The 21,485-nt window shown below is 33.1% G+C and overlaps 1 protein-coding gene across 12 annotated transcripts in view; it reads right to left on the bottom strand.

Moving 5' to 3' along the window:
• The window catches only part of LOC132704166 (diuretic hormone receptor-like), a 325,297-nt gene that overhangs the window by 278,611 nt on the left and 25,201 nt on the right, over positions 1-21,485 (bottom strand). For 4 of the 12 annotated variants that reach the window (XM_060674002.1, XM_060674001.1, XM_060674003.1 and 1 more), the window contains exon 2: positions 20,417-20,669. The exons of the other annotated variants lie outside the window; for them this stretch is intronic. The gene's annotated coding sequence lies outside the window, so the exon portion shown is untranslated. The remainder of the gene's footprint in view (positions 1-20,416; positions 20,670-21,485) is intronic. 12 annotated transcript variants of the gene reach the window in all.

Raw genomic sequence — 21,485 nt, 5'->3', positions numbered from 1 at the left:
ATGTTTTAATATATTTGCGTAATATTCTCAGAATATACTTATTGCCATTTTTATTCTTATATATTTAAGAAATATAGCTGTGAATATTAACATCTATTGAAATTTTTGCATATTTATGGAATATTCAGTCGATATTTTTTGCTTTCTGGGATAAGCTTAAAAAATTTAACAACAAAGTATTTTTTAAGCCAAAATATTGTTCGTTATGCATTTTCTTATAATATGTAATATGTAATATACATAATTTGTAATTTCTTATCTATACTCGACTTTGTGAATAAATTATCTATCTATCTATTCAATTTTTATATTTATCGAAATTGAAAATGACTTTGAAGATATATTGAGTGCATATTTGAAAGCAACTTTATACAGGGTGCAGGAGGACGATTGGAAAAAGATTGCTTTCGAAAAATCGTCGCTGGGCGGGGCAAGTTCGTAGCGTCTAGCGCGAAACAGCTTTTTATTACAAAAAGGAAAACACTTCACGGTTTCGTGTTTGTGTTTCTTGCTCCTGCGGACCACTATGAAACTTTTGCAAAATCGATGTAATTTAATTGTGCATGCACCCTGTATACAGTGTCCTTGTATACAGTCGAACTTCAACGTTACAGTAAACATCGGTAAATATTAAAATTTATACAAATAATAGCGTTGTCGAATAATATTTTTTCAAATATCTCGCGCCCTGTATAATTGACGAAACCTGAAACTCTCTCTCGACACAGTTTACGATACTGTTCAACTAAAATTATCCCATCCTTAACGGTTTTTCATTTATCGCCAATAATTTACCCAGAAAAACGGAAATTTGTAGAACCTTTTAGATTTTTTGCCCATAAACGACACACCCTGTACATGATTCAAACAATGTTCGAAGTAAAGGTTATAGCCCTGGATCTCTCACGTTTCCTGGTCCAAGACTTTTTGAAACTAGTAAATGGTTTTCGAGAAAATAAGTTTTTTCTGAAACCATTCAGTGCGCCGTAATAATCAAAGACGTCATATCAATATCATTACTTCTCAGCTAAATTTGAAGTTGATATCTGCAAATTTAGGACACTTAACACATTTCTCATTTAGCACAGAATATCGGGAACACCCTGTACAATAGGTAGTATATAAACCGTGTAGCCTTAGAATTAAGTTTAGTTTACACTTGATAACGGGTAGTGATACAAAAAAAAGGCAATGGAAGTTCGACATCCTTTTAGTATTTCTACTGAATCAGTGTCTACCACCTTCAAGCAAACTTTTGAAAAAATTGATTTCATCGATTTTCGAAAGTAACAAGCCGAAAAGCGGGTGTTTAAAAATAAAATGCGACGCACAATGTTCTTGTTCCTTTATCTTTTTGTATCTACAGAAAAATCGACAAAACCACTTTGATATTAGCCTTTTTCATGGAATGATTCCACATCGTGAAACGCACTATACGTGTCGTACTCATCCGCCTAATTTATCCGGCCCAGGCTCGCAATTACACAAATCTTGAAGCGCCGGGCAAAAATAATACACGGACGGGTCGGGATTTCGTAATAAAATTAAAATAAAAGCGGGAAGATAAAATGTGCGGCGCAATAAAACGCGCAAATGCAACAAAATTTATATCTCGAGCCGTAAATACAAATTAAATTTATTGGGGGAGGCCTCTTTTAACTTTTATTAAGCCATTATGGCGCCGTTAAGTGCGCACTTACGACGGTTTTATATTATAAAAGGGCCCCTATTTTCTTATCATTTATTCGAGGTTGGGCGGTTCGCCGTCGAACGCCCTTAAAAAAAAAGGTCCCGGTTATGATGATCGCGATTTTGCGTAGCTCTCCGTTTATGATCCGGCTCGAATGGGCAGTAAAAAGGTTCGGATTTTCCGACAACCTATGCCACACATCGAATCGAATAATAAACAAATTGTAATTAAATTGGGAATATTCGTAATTAACAAATGAGACAAATAAGAGATGGAGTTGGCTATGACTATGAACCACAAAGCTATTAGATAATATATTTCACCCACTAACAACACACATAACGCGTTTTCCTAAAACATTTAAAGAGATCTAGGCATATTTTGAGAAAATATCAACACAAAAATGCCGCGCCCAGATTTACTGACGGTCTGTCAGCAGCCATGTTGGTTGTTCAATGCCGTAAGTTCGTTGATTATTAATGGTTGAATGGACCTGCTTTCATAGTTACTTCCTTAGTTCCTGTATGAACGACCCTGTCTATACCATATCTATATCTCTAGGAATGCAATAAACCAATTGTTATTTTGACATATTAATCTCACTTTTGGGTTGTTCGGTAAGTTGGCGTTCAATTTATGTTTGTGATTGTATTCCTTCTTCTAACTTTTACTTGATGAAAATCTAGTTAAAACAATTAAATTAGAACAAAAAATGTTCAGATTTTCGCAGTTACTATTTACAAAACTTCTGGATTTCTCCTGCGTCGGTTGCTGTTGAGTCGAACTGGCTAACCCATCGCAAAATACACTTCAACACAATCTTCTAACAGCAAGCGCCCGAAAGTAATCCCCCACTTGCCACTGTTGTCCTTCCTTACATTCAAACAACAATGACCGCATGCCAAAAATTTTTAAGCAATATAACGTCAAAACCAAATTTACCACTTGGCTAAAAGACTCCCAACATCTAGAAAGGCCAGACTGTTATCCTCTTCAAGTTCTATTGTGAATTGAATCCTTGGATGAATGGAATTCAGATGATCTAGGAATTTCAACAGTTCGTCTTTGCCGAAAGACCATATAACAAATACGTCATCAACGTATCTTGTCCATAGTTTTGGCCTCAGATTTGCCGTCTCTATTGCTTTCTTTTCGAAGTAAATCATGAAGAGGTTAACAATCACTGGTGAGAGAGCAATCACTTGTCGATATATTTTCCCGTTGCACGTAAAGTAACCATTTTTCAGGCAGTGTCTTGACAGATCCGATATATACGACGGAAGATCGATCTTCGTTCTCTTCTATAAGCAGGAGTGCCTCCTCTACTGGAGTGCTCGGATATAGGGATTTGACATCGAAGCTTGCCATAATGTCATACTTGTCCATTCTGACCGAACCTAAATTCTGAGTAAAATGTTCGGAATTTTTGACATAGGATTCTGCCTTTTCCACTGCACTGGCCGAATGTTTCTCCAGCTTGCATAATGGTGAGTTAAAGGCGCTTACGATTGGACGCAGGGGAACCCCGTCCTTGTGTATCTTTGGGAGCCCGTAGAATTTTGGACAACGGCTCGATTTTTCCCTGGGTATAAGTTTCTTTTTTGTATCGATGCCTCTTCAAGGCATATCTGAATACGATACTTAGCGATTCGGAGAGTCCCAATAATAATATCGACTCCATTTGGTTTCTAGAACGCCGCGACTGCGACGAAACGGACAATACAAATAAATATAAATTTTATGGTGGAGAATGAGAATTATATTTCCAATAAAAACGTACTTATTTACGTGTCATCATAGTTTTTTGTTAATACTTATATTATATAATATATAATATTTGTATTTTTAAAACACCTTAAAAGTCCTTTCCTGCTGCTCTGTCCTACCAGTGTTTTATTGCCATAGGCAAGTTAATTTTTGATAATTGCCGTCAAAAGCTAAGACGATATACTTTGAGACGAAGTACATCATTCATTTTTTGCTTTGCAAAAGTGGCAATGAGTATTGCAATACAGATCCAAATATTACCGAGGAATATTAATAGATCCAATTATTAATTATCTAAACCGATTATTTGAGGGTGCCCTAGTGGGAAAATCTGAATATTAGTATTCAAATTTCGTCTTAAATGATACCACATACAAAGGGAAACATTATATTATATATATATTTATAGGTTATATTTTCGTTTTCAATACAATTCTCTAGGTCTGTTTTATTTCCAATTTTAATACCTACAAAATAGTAATTGATCAAGGAAATCCGTTAAATAGCCTGTAATAATAAAAACACCCACCAAAACTGAAACACCCGTGAAAACTCATATGGAAAATCCATTTCCGTATTAATCCATCAATCCATTAAGCGTATTAAATTCCAAACTCATTCGGAACGCATTCAACAGATTCTGGCAACGCTGCTTGGATTTTTCGTTCAAAACAAAATTGTAACCTTCAAATTTATCGGTTATTGTTTTCATTGATTTATGTTAAGTTTTTTCAGAGTAGGAACACATTTCACTTAACTAAAATAAAGACAAGGCAAAAATGTATACACTGTTTGCTAGTTACAAGAGAACTAGGAGTTCGCCGGCATAAAAAAATCTGACTGCGAAAATAACTTATTTGCATCCATTATTGAAAAACTTTACAGACGTTACTTATTCAACTCTTTTTAAGTGTTAGATAATTCTACAGCAAGACCGGCTATTTCATCCATAATTAATTAATACGGCTATATTAATAAGTTTTCCATCGGCTGCAATTAGACAAACTTTTGCAAAATAATGAAAAGGATTATAACAATAATATAATATAAGCAGAGAATTAAATTCTATGGTATGAAAATAATAATATTATAAAGTGGTAATAAGTAAATTACAAAAATTTGACACTTATTTGACACTCCAACCTTGGCACTACGCAGATCAAATGTTCGAATTTAAATTTTGCGACGTTGCCAGGTTCCCTTTCAAATAATTTAATATAATTTAATATTACTAATTTACTAACGCTGCTGAGCCAATCGGAGCACTTTATTTGACGTGTCCTTTTAAAACCACCAGAATTGATTGGTTTTTTGATGCACTCGTGTTTTTTAAATTTAATATTCGAAACCGATTTTTAGCAGCGACTTATTTTGTTGTTAAAGCATTTTGTCATTCATTTCAAGCTCTTAAAAATTAAAGTTTTGTCCTTTTATTTGATTTATATGATTCACGTGTTCTATTTTAATTTTTTCAAGGTATAAACTGATATATAAAAACCAAACTCCCATACCAAGCTGCTATATCTGAAATTTCATACTTAACTTAAATAAGACTTAATTACACATTTAAATACTTACCATAAATTAACTATAAAGCAATTTTCCACTGTTATTGAAACGTTTGTTAAAACTCATATAGGGCTCCAAGAGATTATCAAAAGTCGAAGAAAAAACAATTGTTCAGTAGTTTCTAACCAAAGAATAATTGAAGATTCACGAGAATGTCACGACGATCGATTAGAGAGAAGAAACCTCTCAACGAAAGGAGGATTTTTCATCACATGGTTTTCAACTTTCAAAAAAATCTTGCTTGGTTTTCGAGAAGAAATATAAACCAATATATTGCATGTCTCTTGACTCAAACATTTTAATCTATTTAGAGATAAGTTAACCTCTTATACTACACTACTTACACTACACGTTAAACAGTAACATTCCAAAGAATCTATATAACGGCTATTAAATATATTAATAAACAAACATTAGTAGAAGTAGAATTTGTTGCCAATTAGGCACAGACAGTTAGTTTTTATTTATTTTGTCATATAAAATTTTTAGTGGTATCATTTAAAAAAGCCAATGTCGCACATTTCTTTGGTTGATATAATCGATAGGATGCCTCCAGGGGTGCCAGTGCACTTGATAATTTTAATTTCATTAATCCCAAATTGTCCTCTTGTCAAAATAAAAAATAACTTCAGTCAAGGAATATTGAAGATATTTATTATAAACCCATTTTAAAAGTTTGTTACTCTGTATCACCAGGCCGCAGCAGATCCTAAGCCCTGTGTCATATTTTTTTGGCCCATTTTTCTATGAAAAATTTTTCTTATTTTGTATGTAAAATCGTATAGAATCACTTTAATCGAATCTTATTAACGAACACCCTGTATATTAGCTTTAAAATAACTGTACACTGCGATCAGTGTTTATTTATCCTTAATTTGATAATTTTTATTATTTATAGAGCACACTAGCAATTAAAGGTAAATTGTAAAACATTAGATGCATAATATTACTCATTTATATCGCTATTCACCCAAAAATCATTCATAAAAGTAGTATAAACACAATTTATAATAAATTAATGTTTATTCATCAAAATTAATCAAACTAAACGATCACAATCATATACTCTCCAATAATAATACGTCAAGTAAGTACCTAAATAGCGTTTTGACGATGCCGTTTAAAAAAAGTTTAAAAAAGTTTGAATTTGGCGCCATGATAGGAACTAGTCGCCGCGTTCTGATTGGTCGGTACCATTACAAAACTAACATATGCTGTGTATAAATCACTTTTATTTTGTATTTGTATTTAACCTGCAATTAATTAATTCGTACTTGGTTAAAGAAAAAATTGAAAACGAAAACCGAATTTGTCATATTTATCACATCGGGGAAATAAGCAAACAAACCCGTCGGCCATCGAATTTCAATTCTGTTTTAATTATTTTAAATGTAACGCGCTATAATATAACAATAACGTACGACAAAATGAGATCGTTTTTACCGCGCCAAATTTAACAACGCCCGATTTTAAATGGAAATTTATGCGTTGTTTGAAATTTTGCAGCACGCTGCATGCAAATAATAAATAACACCTCGATAAACTAAACGGTTCGGACATTTTTCGGGCGTAATGAAATGACACGATTTTTAATTCTACTATAAAATGCTAATTCCATTACAAAAAAAACAGGTGTTAACGTTAAAACCACCTAAAAAATTTTAAAACGCATATCCAGTCGGCTGTGAACAGCAAGGGAAATCGTTCGTATACGTACACCCCAGTAATTTCGGGCGCCGAAGCTTCACGCTTGCGTAGAACAACCGATCGGCTTATACACTATTAACCTCGCTTTTGTGATTGTCGTTTTGTGCTATTTAATTTTGGATTATCAAAAATTTGTTCTGCGTTTTCGTATTGTGTCTTTGAAAAATTGAAGCATCGATGAATGTATAAAAGGTATGACGTGTGATGATGTAGATTGTACCTCATGTTACTAATTGTTGTAGGTAAGAATGTTTCGATATTTTGGATACATTGCCGATGAATGTAAGGTTGTGCGGGTCGCCAGTAAAAAAAACTCTCCAGGTAAGTAAATAATGTTTTGCCTTGCGGAACTGAAAATAAGGATATGGATAAGGACTACTTTTCCAATATATTTATCGCATTCAAGACTCCGAAACGGTGCACTGTGGTCGTTTTGTAAATATTCCATACACAAGGGCAATCTTATTTTGCCAGGACTCCAAATATCTAGTAGGCGTTGAATACAAATGATGTATTATTATTGTTTAGACAGAGATACGTCAAATCGAAATGCACTTTTGTCGCAATCATTTTTGCTTTGGCATTTAAAAGGACGAAACATAACGAAGGTGATAATATGCATTAATATAAATTAAAAAATATTGTTTTTTCATATTCTGCAAATTTCCCTATTTAATGAGATACGTTTCTATAATATCAAACCATTCTAGCTATACGAAATTGTGCGCACATCTGTGCAGCGAACTTAAATGATTTTTTTTTAAATGCGTATGTCCTGAATTAATGAAATCTGTCAATTTTACTTTAATTTTCGACTGACATCTTTGCTGATAAAACATAATAAACAAAGGCATTGTGATACTTCCTTGCGGATAATGGTGGTGGAGATACCAGCGTTACCGTTCATTTCACCTAAAACTGTACAAGTTAAATTAGCTATTAATTGGAAATACTGTACGTACTATACGTAATTATTTCATCCAAAAGATCGATTTTGTTTTGATTATTTTGATCATTTAATAGTATTAGTTTTAAAGTTTGATTCGTCCTGTATAATAGTTAATTGCTAGTGGGCATGAATTTTAATTTTTGTATTAGTTGTCACTAATAACACAAATACAGATAAACTTGTGAAATTAATACTTCATTTATTATTTTTTATATTTTCAAATTGTAGGACTTATTTTTAATTTTATGTTATGCACTTACTCTGAAAATAATATAAATCAACATTTTATTGCATCTCAACCTCAACCTCAGTTATATAATATATAAATATTATATAACATGGGATGTTCGAAAAGAAAATGGAGATATTTTAGAGGGCTATGCCATCCATTTCTGGCTTGCAGACTTTTTATCACATACATTCGCCCTATCCTAGAAGTTTATGTTACCAAGTTAATGTTACAAATTAAGTAGAAAAAAATTAAATAATAATAATGATTAGATAGAAGTTTATGTTGAATTGTTATGTTATGCAAACCACTGTGAAAAAGTGAAAAAGTCCAATTCACTGAGCTGTATAACATTTCGAATGCTGTGTGAAGTTTTCTGTAACATATTTTTTTAATCGCCAAGTATGTGTTTTTTTTTAATGCATCAATGTGTTCCGTGATGATTATTTCACAGTCAGAAATAATATTTTTTGTATATAAAGCGAAATTTTACAAAGAATCTTTTTTCAATACTATTTACAAACCTCCTGGTTTCCTTCTGAATCGGTTGTTTATAAATGAAGTATGCTGACGTTTCGCCAATCATCCTGTCGACTTCTTCAGAGTTTCACGGAAGCAGATTCAGTTTTCTGTTTTGCGTTAAGCACTGAAGAAGTCAACAGGATGTTTGGCGAAACGTCATAAAGTATGATTTATAAACCACCAATTCAGGACGATTTCTAAACAGTAAAAATTAAATTAATTTTCTTATTTGGAAGACTATAATTTTGCCATGTAATGTGCGTTGTCTATAATGAATGCACCAATAAGCACTACTAGATTGAAGTCACGAAAATAATAATGGCGAACCAAATAATATGGGGTGTTGAAGTTTAGTTCCCGAAATTGTATTTTTTGAGAGCTGGAAAAGATTTTGACGAATACGACTATAGAGGTATTAGTGTCCTCTACATATTATTTGAAAAAAAGAAATACACCCCAAAATCTGGCTATTTTATGCGATAACTTCTGTTTTGTTTTATTGTTGAAAATTATGATAGGATGAAGCTTTATAAGTAAAAAAAATATATATACTACGTTTACCTCGATTAAATGTACAGTGTTCCAGATTTTTGCATTGCAATATTACTTAAAATTTCTAAAACTAGACTTTTTAAAGTTTTTTTATGCATTTTATTCATCTATTTCACTATAGAAATAAAAAGGCTGAGAGCTATTCACTACAACTTCAAAGCGCCTAAAACGAGAAGCAAATGCCCTTCCGTTCCACACTACTGACATAAAATAAATTTGAGTTCTAAAATCATATATAAATTCGTTGCACTATTTCATCAACTCGATTTTTGTAAACAGTACTTTGAACATAATAGATACCGCCGGCGTCATATAAATTCAAATTAAAAAATTCGTTAAATTTTAACGACGAAAGTTATTGAACCGGAATTCAGTATTAATTTAAAAAAAAGTGTAAATTTTTGTTTAATTGGATCATAAAAATAAAAATTTATGAGGCAATTAGTTTAAATCACCTATTGTGACAAAAAAAGGGAATTTATAGATAAATTTTAAAAATATTGTTAATATTATTAATATGATATATTCTATAATATATTATATTAAAAAAATGACGAAATATGTCGTCTATATGATACAAAAATTTCATGATTAGATTATTAATTAAGTGCCAGCGAGAACAAACAATAAAATACATAAAAACATACAGTTAAATCACCCATATCAACTTCAACAATGATAGTATAATAATATGACCATAAGTCAAGACTATAAAATACAAATGCGTTTAGTTTTAATCAGAAAATATTAAATTGTGTTCATCTCTTATACCTATCGCATACACTTTACAATTAAATTGTTGTTATTTTTTTTGAATATTTCATTATACCTTTCATGCTTTCATATTTCCCTAAATCTCAATAAAACTGAGCCGTTGAAATTTTACTTGCTAGATCACGACGTTACAAATTATGAAGAGATAATTTACAAATCTCACAGTGTGTCGGGCCGTATTCGATGATACCGGCAACAAGTTCAAAACCACCTGTTGAGGCCCGTATCGGCGTCTTACAATAACGTCCACGGCCCTTTCCCAATTTTAATCACGCGGACCGGAAAGAAAATGCGATTTTTGTCTCATATGAAATTTGATTAGGACTTTCTGGACGTATAACGGATAAGCAAGCATATTAGTTGATAAAGTAAGGTTACTCCCGGGAATGCGTAAGAAAGGGGATTTTTTATTAAAGACATAGGCGTCGGACAGGGGCAGCAATGCTTCAATAGTTCAATCTTCAATTATAACCGAAATATCCACCATATCCATTAATTTTTTTTCTGTGCCATTATTGATACTATTTCTTTTTACAAAATGTAATTTGACTTGTTATTTTCGACCGTTTCAATACCAAATCTACCTATTGTATGTTTAAAAAGATAGCAAATAAAAAAGTTTGTAAAAGCTGCACTCAAAATCTATTCAAATGAAAAATTTTATTAATTCTCACCAAGGCCAACTAAATTGCAATTGCCTTCATAGAGAATGACGTTAAATTTTTCTAAAAATATTTAAACCAAAACTAATAAAAAATAGCAAAATAATAATTATTCATAGATTCTGCGTACACTTTTCTTTTCAGTTTTTAAGACTGGTTTTATTTACATTTTTTCTCTTTCGTTCCTTTTCACAAACATTTCAAGATTATTTTCAATTCCTTTTGCCAAAACTATTTTTTTGCAATTACTAGATGCAATTGCACCCTGAGTTTGAAATTTCTATGCATGAAACATTTATAGAAGTTCAAAAAATAGGTATTTTTGGGACACCATGTATGATTTACCTCTAAATTCGCGTATTTAAATTGTGAAATAGCCCTCTTACTCTCATAAAAAGATGAAGCTTTAAATAATGCAAAAAATTAAAATTAATTTTTGTATAGGGAAATGTTAACAAAACTTAATTTTACGCAGAATTAAAAAATGGACTAATATACATGGTGTTGAAATTACAATGTCGTTTTTTCAATTTGAATTATCAACGTAGCCGATCAGATTTGAAAAGAAAACCTATCTAGTTCTCCAGAAGTTCTAACAGGACACTCACAGATTCTATGCATTCACGAAAAATGTCGTCAAATATACGGGGTGTTTCACCTTAGACGTTTACGGCGAGCGGTACATTGGATTGCTCTGAAAATTTGGATTGTTTCGATGCTCTATTGATTAACGGTGCGACGTTGCCACTTCTTCGGAAAAATAGCATCAACATTACAATTTTAAATGGGACGCCATGTATATTATTGCATTTTGAGAACCGCTAATGCGCCATAATTGTTTTTATATAACACGATCCTGCACCTATTACACAGGGTTGGGCAAAAGTAACGATAAAAAAGGGTGAGAAGTGCATTTTTACAAATGGAACATCCTGTATATTACACATATTCTAATGTCCTTTCGAATCGGGGATAAGGGCTACTACCACCAGTCCACTTCAAAGTGTTTAGAATGCAATGGCGAACGTAAAAATTGGATTCATTTTTCTGTGTGAATATCATTTTCTGCTTAAACTATACAAAATTGGAGTAGGAATTTCTTATTTTAACGTAGAATTCCAAAAATGTCGAAATATACAGGAGAGTCCAACAAACTTTTGTACAAAATTTTTTTTCGTATCTCCTAGGAATTTCCAGATCGTATATTGGATCGTTTTATTTGGCACATGGTACCTCCCTAAGATGTTCAAAGTTTTAACTTTTTCCTAGCTTCAGCGTCGTAGTAATAAAAATTTAATCGAAGCTATGCTTTGGTCAACAAATAAAGAAAATAATTAATTTTTCAAAAACTACTAGGGATATGTATAGACGCATTATTCAAAAATAATCGTAAAGTATTAGCGAGCGGAAAATGCAAAAATATATATGGTGTCCCGTTTAAAATTTCAATGTTGATGCTACTTTTTGGAAAGAGCGGCAACACCGCAGCGTTAAAAATATTTTTAATCGACAGAGCATCGCCGCTTATGAAACTAACCAAATATGTAAGGTACCATCAACCGTGAAACAGCCTATATTGTACGTTAGTCACTAATGGAAATTTACTTTAATAGTAATAGTAATATCTAATAACAATAACTTTGTTCTTAGAAACAAAATAAATTACTTTGGGACTTTATTTTTAAACCTATCCTAAAAAAAGGTAGCAGCGCTGCATGAGAGATACACATAAAAAAAAACCAAAAAAGTAAATAGCAGTATTTAAGCAAAAAAAACGTACATAGTAGTTTACAGTGTAAATTATTTAAATTTTTAATGATAATAACACTTGTAGAAAAGGTATTGTTTAGTAGCAATTTAAGGGACTGATCCAATGCCTTATATGTTTTAGCCATTTAGTTATTTAGTCATATTTAAAGGATCGTTAAAAAATGGCACAAGTGTGGATGCGTATCAGGCCTTTAAATTGCCAACGTCCTTGCGAAAAATGATTTTCTCGAAAAGAAAGTGCGAAGACTTCAATTTTATAATTTTGTTATAAAGATAACATTTACGGAGATGCCGTCAGTGGTTAAGTGAAGGTAAAACATGGAATCACACCCCGTCTTTAATGATTTGTTTAAGATATTTTTAGAAACTTTTCAATTTCACATGGGCAACGGATTTTTTAATTTTATTTTTTTAAAGTATTTTTTAACTTAATCAAGTGCGAACTAACGCACAACTTATTTCCTTAAAAAGTAAGTAACGTGAATTTAAAAAAGGATTATAACAGTGTCTTAAGAAAGTTAATTTAAATTTAATGTAATTTAAATAGAAAAGAAACTTTTCGAACGAGAATCGGCCATTTTCAACGGCAAAGATTAACGCTGAAAACAAAACGCCCGCTAACTTGAAACTTAAGCAACTAATTGCATTTTACGCGACTTAAATAACATCTAACGGTTGATCCTAAATAATTAATCGGGAGGCCGCGAAGGCTTCGTTCGATTTTGCGAAATTAAAAGTTAAGGACATTTTGCTTCGTTTCGCAGCACAATCGTAATCGCATTTTCATTCGGCATCGCGACGCAAAACATTGCCAATTAGTAACCTGTTAGCGATTCTGTTTAATCGGAATGTTAATTAGGAATGCCCCGGCAGTTCAAAAAATCGTTATTGCCCGTTAAAACCGATTGTGCCGGTTGGTTCGCGAACTTTTTGGCCGACACGAACATTTTAATATATAATTTAATGTTAATTAAAAAAATATTAATTAAATTTAACATTTTTATTTCGGGTTTGGTATGCGGTCTACCCAAGCGTACATGTTTGGTTCGTTTTGGTTTTTTTTTTGTCTTTCATTAAATCCGAAGCGAAATTCAACAACAATAAACTAAAGTTAGGGTAGACTAGACCAGAACCCCTCTTATCAAAGCGTTTATGGCAAAAACATTTTAAATTAATAATAATACTAGTAAGACACTTATTAATTCGATATATAGTGTAACATATAACAGGGTTAAAGGACAATGCTATTTGGATAATTTAGTTAAGTAAGTCCTTGTTCATCTTAATCTTCTTCTTCTTCAATATTATTTTCACAAACTGCCGTTCTAAATATATCAATTGAGGCCTTTGAGCCATGCATTCTGCTTTCGACATATGAAGAGCCTCAATATTCACTTCGCAGTGTATCAGCATATTAATTATTTCCAAGTAAACCACGGCCAAAATTGGAACTTCTACTACCAGAAAATGATCCTTGGTGGTACCGTTGTATCAAGTGTATTTTCTTTTCCCAGTATTTTTATTATGTTTATTATATATATATATATATATATATATATATATATATATATATATATATATATATATATATATATATATATATATATATATATATATATATATATATATATATATATATATATATATATATATATATATATATATATATATATATATATTACATATACAATGATAATCTTAAAACATCTTAAAAGGGTTTTGGGTAGCAGTTTTTCAAAAATGCGAGCCTGTTTTGTAGTGGAGACTACGGTAATTGGTACTATCTGGGTCGAAGCGTAATAGACCAAGGTAGAACACTGACAGGTAAATGGGTGGGTTTTACCATTATTGGTATAAGTGTGGACGCAGTGCTTTTACGACCGACTGTACCATCGCAAATCATACGCTTACATACGCAACATTCTTCCATATAAAAATACATTTCAAATGGCTAGATTTTCTTTTCCATGGATGGACCAACTTTCCCAACCAAAAAGTAAAATATATATGTTATGCCTCATACGAAGTTCCATGCTAAGAACCGATCTTTTAAAAAATTGTTTCATATCTGTAAAGGCCCGTCCGACTTGCTCAATTCTTGCCGTAATTTTCGTTCGACTTCTTCAACTGCTCAATATTTTTCTCTTTTATTTATAATAATCGTCTTTATTGAGATATTTTAAATTGTTGAACAAGATTTCCACAAAATTACACCCAAAAGTCTCTCTCGATCTCGATCTCAACTACTCAACATTAACCGAATATTACAATATAACGAAACAATAATCTATAATAATAATAAAAGTCTAAAACTGAGCTGGATTCAAAATATTTATTATAATTATTATATAATTGCTGAAGCAGGGGAGGACCATTGTGAATTTGATACCGAAACACTAGACAATCTTTCAGGCTCGTTGGTAAAGAATATTTCATAACCTTAAATAAACAGGTATTTACTTTTGAGCCATTTTGAGACAATACGTACAAAGGCACGAAGAAAGCTTAATTACCATTTTTTTCAGTAGGAAATTCGTTTATTGCAAGTATAAAAAAAAAATGTTGCAAAATGCACCGGTCATGAGGTTAGTTCACACACTTCGATGTATTGATAATTTGAGGAATTAATTTAATTCAAATTTAAAATTAACAATTTAATTAACGGATATAAAATTTAATCAAATAATTTAATTAATTTACTAATACTAATACTAAATGGAATCTAACGGACTCCCTTTTGATTTCTTGTTAAACCTGACGGTGATAATGTCATATTACTGCAAAATATCGGTTTAAGAGCCTTTCCGTTTTCAAAAACGCAACTACTGGTAAGGCAGAAATGGTCGTTCGACGCTATATAGTATAGCGAAGTCGGGTTTTATTCCTCCTCTAAGCTTTCTTTCGTCGGAAGCTTAAAAAGTAACCCTTCGACGCTGCTTATCCCATTCATTAGTTCTTGTCCGGCACACTCGCCCCTAAAAATATCGCGAACGAAGAACTCCGCCATTATCGAGCGGTTTTTACAAACTGCGGCACGCCGACACGCAAACCTCTTTCACGCCGATTTGTAGCAATATAATATAAAAAACGTACTAAAAATTCAGTTTAAATGAGAATTCAATTAAAAAAACAACCAAAATGCAACTTTGATGAGCTGAGCGTGGTTGAAAACTACATTGCAAAATGAAAGTACAGGGTGAGATCGAGTAAAGTTTATTATTTCATTAGTTTCAAAAGTTGTGAGAAAATGGTAAATACAAAAGTACATATTTTTTAAAATGGAACAGACCATTTTCAAAATTTTTGAATTCTTTTTAAAATTCTTTTTTATTAATAACATTTTTTCTAAAAAGATACTAGTTTTTACTAGATTTATATACTGGGTAAGGCCAAAAAAAATTTTTTGTTGCCAGTAAGACTGTACAAGGCGAAGTACCCTAACAGACGTCTACCAACTTCTCCATCTCTTCAGGGTTTAATGGAACGGTTTGAAGATAGTGATAGTACTGAATATGAAAAACGAGAAGTGATTGGAATGCTACCAATGAGGGAAAAGGATTGTAAATTTTATTTCAAGTTCAAGATAATCGTCTGGTAGCTAGCTTATGTGATACCACCACTAGAAAACATAAATATCATCCCTTCCATATGGAACTGCAGCAAGAACTTCTAGATCGTAATTTTGAAGCAATAGATGTAGATAATTTTTGGTCACTGAATGTCTGGTGTGGAATAAAACACTTTGAAGTTAGTTGACCATGTTTTTTTCGGGAACCACTTTATGCAGAATGGGGGAGAAACGTATCCTTGCTTCACCACCATCTAACGGGTTGATTTGTTGGGGGTGCGGACTGTATTCTTGCGGGGCTGGTTTATTTGAAATAATAGCCGTTTTACACAACACAAACTATATTCAGTCACAACGCGACGACGGTACAAGATAAGGCGTTTAACAAATCAGTTTATTCGAGTTAATCACAAACACAATTTGCGTTAAAATAGAGATTAAACTTCCTCGAAAGAAACCATTTGAGAGGCTAGTCCAAAGAGGATACCTTACTTATACTTATATTAAGAGTGAAAGGGGCTTAAAGGGGGGTCTAGCGATAGGGCGATTTTCACGTTTCTATTGTCAAGGGCGGTCGCGGTCGACTAACTACTTCGCGCAACGCATGTCTGGAAAACAGGCGCCGTCGGGGCCGTCAGTTGCGTGTATGCAGCGTGATCAAGGGAGGCGATAGACGTTGCCACGTCTAACGCAATATCCGCGTTTCAGAGTTCGCGAGGGCATTGGGTTGTTTTATCAACACAGAATGATTCCGCATTACCCACAGAAAATGATCAGTATAGGTGGATTGATCGGATGGCCCCTTCAATCATTTGACTTAACACCACTAGATTTCCTTTTGTGGCGATATGATATTATCGTGTTAACGTGAATCCCCCCACAACACCAGAAGATATGGAAAATAGGATCGGGATGCGCGCAGGAAAATAACACCGTTTATGCTAAGGGTGGTCCATGAAAATATACGATTTACAATATTAAAAATGAACTGCTTCTATAAATATAAATAAAATAAAATTTTCCCTCAATTTTACTCACGGTGGTTCTTGTAATGAATCTTTCAAGATATTTTGCGTTAAACAAATTACTAACTTCTTCTGGAGTTCTCGTTTTGTCTCCATACCTATAATATTTATATATATAATATTATTATAAAACAAATTTTATTATTATTTATTTATTTTTTTAACAATATTATAAAGAATACTATCATTTTTTTCTAATTATTTTTACCAAACAGCGTAAATGTAGAAAAAAACAATCAACTTTAAATTTTTAAAACTGTTATGATGTATATTTATTTTTTCTAGGTAATTTAGTAAATTATTATTTTTAAATTTACTAGTCAACACTCCATCTTTAGTTAACAAAAGAAAAACCGCTCCGTTACGATTTTCATTTGGTTTTCACGTATCCTAGTAAATAACTAAATCATTTTAGAAGTCATTCCTGTCCTTTCGTGACATAAGTTTATGCGCAAAGCATGAAATAATTTCAAATATTTTAGTATTATAATTTTTAATTGTAATAATAATATTTTCTTTTTTTTTAAATGGGCCGAGTGAATTATGAAATTATGCGATTACAAATTAGTTGTAATGATTATTTAAATATAATTTTGCCAATTTAGTTAATCATGAAAATGATTTTGGTGTTGACGCTGATTGGACTTTCTTCGCTACATCTCATGGCAAAGGAGCGTGTGATGGCTTAGCAGGGAGTGTAAAAAGACAAACTTATCGTGCTAGTCTTCAACGTGATAAAAATAACCACATAACAACCTATATATCCAAAATCTCACTTGGCATCTTCAATGCTCGCGCTCCGAAAACACTTCGAACACTGGGAGGTTATCGGCGGTGCGTGCGGTATTTATACTCTGCGCCGGAGATGGTAACGGTGCTGCTTGTGCGTGGGGGGAGGTGGCTCCGCCCCCTGAATTGTCGCGTTGTTAATTTCGCCCGATCGTAGTTGCGATGTCCCCGTCGGCTGCTGCGTATCGCTCTGCTGTTTGATTTATCGTTCTCCACGTATTGGATAAATGCAGAGCGTCGTCTCTCGTATTCAGGTGTTCGGACTTTTCTATCTCGATGGCCTCTCGTATAATCCTAGTCCTAAAATCAGGAATATTAGCTATTTGTTTGCAGGTACCGAAATCAATTTTATGGCCTGTCTGATGTTGGTGCTGAAACAAAGCAGATGTTTATTTGTTTCTTATGGCTAAACGATGTTCCTCGAGCCTGGCTGAAATCCTTCTGTTGGTCTGTCCCACATACGTCAGGCTGCACGATCCGCATGCTACACTGTATACTCCCTGGTTTTCCAGGGTAATTTTTTGTTGTGGGTTTCTTAGTATTGCTCAGATGGTATGATCAGGTTTGTATGCCGTTGATATGTCGTGTTTCCGTAATATTCGGCCGATTTTGTCAGTAACCCCCTTGATGTATGGCAGGACAGCGACCGATCTTTGTTGGGTCTCGTCCTGCGCTCTCTGCTGCGGTTGTTGTTGTTTACTGATTGCCTTGCTGATGATGCGCCTTTGGTATCCGTTTTGTCGAAGACAGGTACTAATTTTCTTCAGTTCTTCATCTCTGTTCCTCTCGTTTGTGAGCCTGAAGGACCGAGCAATTAATGTATTTGCCACTGCCTGTATCTGTGATGGGTGGTGATGAGATTTAGCGTTCAGATATCGATTAGTGTGAGTTGGTTTTCTATAGACAGTGTGTTCCAAGTATCCATCTTCGGTCCTTGTGATGTGCACATCTAAAAAGGGCAGACTGTTATCCTCTTCAAGTTCTATTGTAAATTGAATCCTTGGGTGAATGGAATTCAGATGATCTAGAAATTTCAAAAGCTCCTCCTTGCCAAAAGGCCATACAACAAATACGTCATCTACATGTCTTGTCCATAGTTTTGACTTCAGATTTGCCTTCTCTATTACTTTCTTTTCGAAGTAAATCATGAAGAGGTTGGCAATCACAGGTGAGAGAGATGATCCCATTGCTGTTCCATCTACTTGTCGGTAAATTTTCCCGTTGTACATAAAGTAAGCGTTTTTCAGGCAATGTCTTGACAGATCCATTATGTACGCCGGAAGATCTTCGTTTTCTTCTATAAGCAAGAGTGCCTCTTCTACTATATATAACTCACCATTATGCAAGCTGGAAAAACATCTGGCCAGTGCACTTCAGCCCATAGTGGAAAAGGCAGATTCCTATGTTCCTATATAACTTATGTATGAAGAGGGAGCAAATAAGGGTGGTAAGGCTCAGTTCATTTGGCTTTTTATTATGGAGTCAAGCGTTATTAAGGGGGAACATTCCATCACAAAAACAAAGTTGAATAGTACCCATAATGTGCCAAAATATCCTCTAAACACTGAGGGGGCATTGTGGTCACAACTGGCGAAGACACAAACACGTCTAAATTAAAAAACAGATTACATATAAAAACTTGAAATTGCCAGAATATATAATTGGCGAAAGTACTAAGTATCAACAAAATCAAAACCAAAACTATGTTCGAATCTAGAGCTTAGTAGTCCTAGTTTAGTTCGTTTATAATGTGCGTTAGTCCTACATAAAATGTCTAACATATAAATTATAGAAGTTATAAGTTATAAGAAGAGGGTACATGTAAATATTGTTAGGATGCACAATTTAAAATTATTTTAAAGTATAAACGAATCTATTCGTTTATTTCGAACACCCTGTAGCATCTAATTAAAATTCTTTTTTTCTTGCAATTGTGGAAAAATTATAATATCGAAAAAACTTAGGTTTTAAGTATTATTATTAATTAAAAAAATTAAAAAAAAAATAATTTCAAAACAAAATTATGATCCGCCTTGTACACTTCAAAATAATTTTAAATTGTGCATCTTAACAATCCTTACAACTTTTGTAATTGTCATTTTCTCGTAACTTCCAAACCTAACTCTATAGTTGACTCACCCTTTACTATCATTATTTAATAAATTTGTATTATTTGTATTGTTATTTGTTATAATTATAATTCTATGTCGGGGGTTTGTAAACTACTAAAAGGGGCACCGGATCTATCCGCATTTTAAGGTCAACCGGACCTATTCAGTTTCCCCAGGATACCGTAAAAACTTACTACTTAAAAAGAATGGTCCGAAATCATTCAATTGCTATCATTTTTTATGATAAATTTGCCGACAGGTTGCTAGAGGAGAGACCAATTCGTTTTCGATTTTTCTTAGTCATCCACGCGGAAAGGTCAATAACAAAAAATTGTTCGCGTTACTGGCCTCTTACGCAATCGGTATAAGAAAACGCAATCCTGCGCTGGGGAAAATATCCGAAAATATCAAAAATCGTCCTTTCACTTTTAAATGATTCTTGTTTTTTTCGCAAGTAAAGTCATTTTTTAAGGAGTATAAAAAATCCTAATGGATAATAATAAAAAATATAAAAATCTTTCAAATTGGTGTTTCCTTTTATTTTGAAACTAAATTTTTATTTTTTGCCAAGAAGTTTAGTTAAAATAAAAAATTTATAGTAAGACCGGCTGCTCTCCAGGAAATTTCGAAAAACACTATTTACACTGATCAATTATTCGAATTATATGAAAAAAGCATTTTTTTTTATTGTAATCGCGGTATTTTGCAAATGAGCAAGTTGGAAATACGTACCCCAAGAGTCTCATCTAACTCACGCGCATTATCCACATACGTACGAAGAATCGCGAACAATCCAAAATAAACTTTCTTTCGGAAAACGGCTACGTATATTTAAAGTCTCGCCGCGTGGCGATCTCTCGACACTCGTTCTGCGATCCGGTGCGCGTCGCGACGTCGAGTCCACTACGATGCCCGACGTCGGGCCGTCCTGCCCTTGGAAGCGCGTACACGCAGGACGGTGACGTGCCCCCCCGGAGAGTCCGATCTGCGAAATGTGGATAGGAGGTTTTCGGATAAGCACGAAATAACAAACTCACAATTGATTTTATTTTCACAACATATAAAGCCGACAAAAGCGAAAAATAACACTTAAAGGACAAAACTAAAAGAATAAAAATGAATTAATAATTAATAATAAAAAATTTAATGACGATTAAAATAAATGCATAGGAGTAACATATAGAAAAATTTTAAGAATATAATAATAATAATAATGATAATGATAATAATAATAATAATAATAATAATAATAATAATAATAATAATAATAATAATAATAAAAGGCTTTATTGCAAGGATTACAAAAGGCCAAGTTGAGGCAGACCCTTCTAATTTAATCCGCATACTGCGTTTAGATAACGACCAAACAAGTTGTCGCGAACTAAAAGCAGCCACCATAAAATCTTAATTAATATTAATTGAATTATATTAATTAATAATTAATATTAAGGTTTTATTTTTACTTTTAATTTTTTCAAAGAAACTTCAGCAGGCTACTGTAATACTTTTTACAAAACTTCTGGATTCCTCCTACGTCGGTTTTTGCTGAGTCGAACTTGCTAACGTTTCGCCAATCATCCTGATGGCTTCTTCACAGCTTGACTGAAACTAGCTTGCATTTTACTCTGTACCTGCTTATAAATGGTTTGAGGAGGGCGGAGCTAAATAAGGGGCATAAACATCGTGTCGGATGACTGACTCCCATAGTGGTGACAGGTAAAGACCTCAGTCGCCGTTAAGATTGTTAGGTTGCTTATAGATTTCTATAGACTCTGGGATTTTTCGTTGGTAGAGAACTGAT

Source organism: Cylas formicarius, unplaced genomic scaffold (genome assembly GCF_029955315.1).
Source record: "Cylas formicarius isolate icCylForm1 unplaced genomic scaffold, icCylForm1.1 PGA_scaffold_6__28_contigs__length_40554024, whole genome shotgun sequence".
Classification (NCBI taxonomy): domain Eukaryota; kingdom Metazoa; phylum Arthropoda; class Insecta; order Coleoptera; family Brentidae; genus Cylas; species Cylas formicarius.
This window is presented reverse-complemented; position numbering and strand designations above follow the sequence as displayed.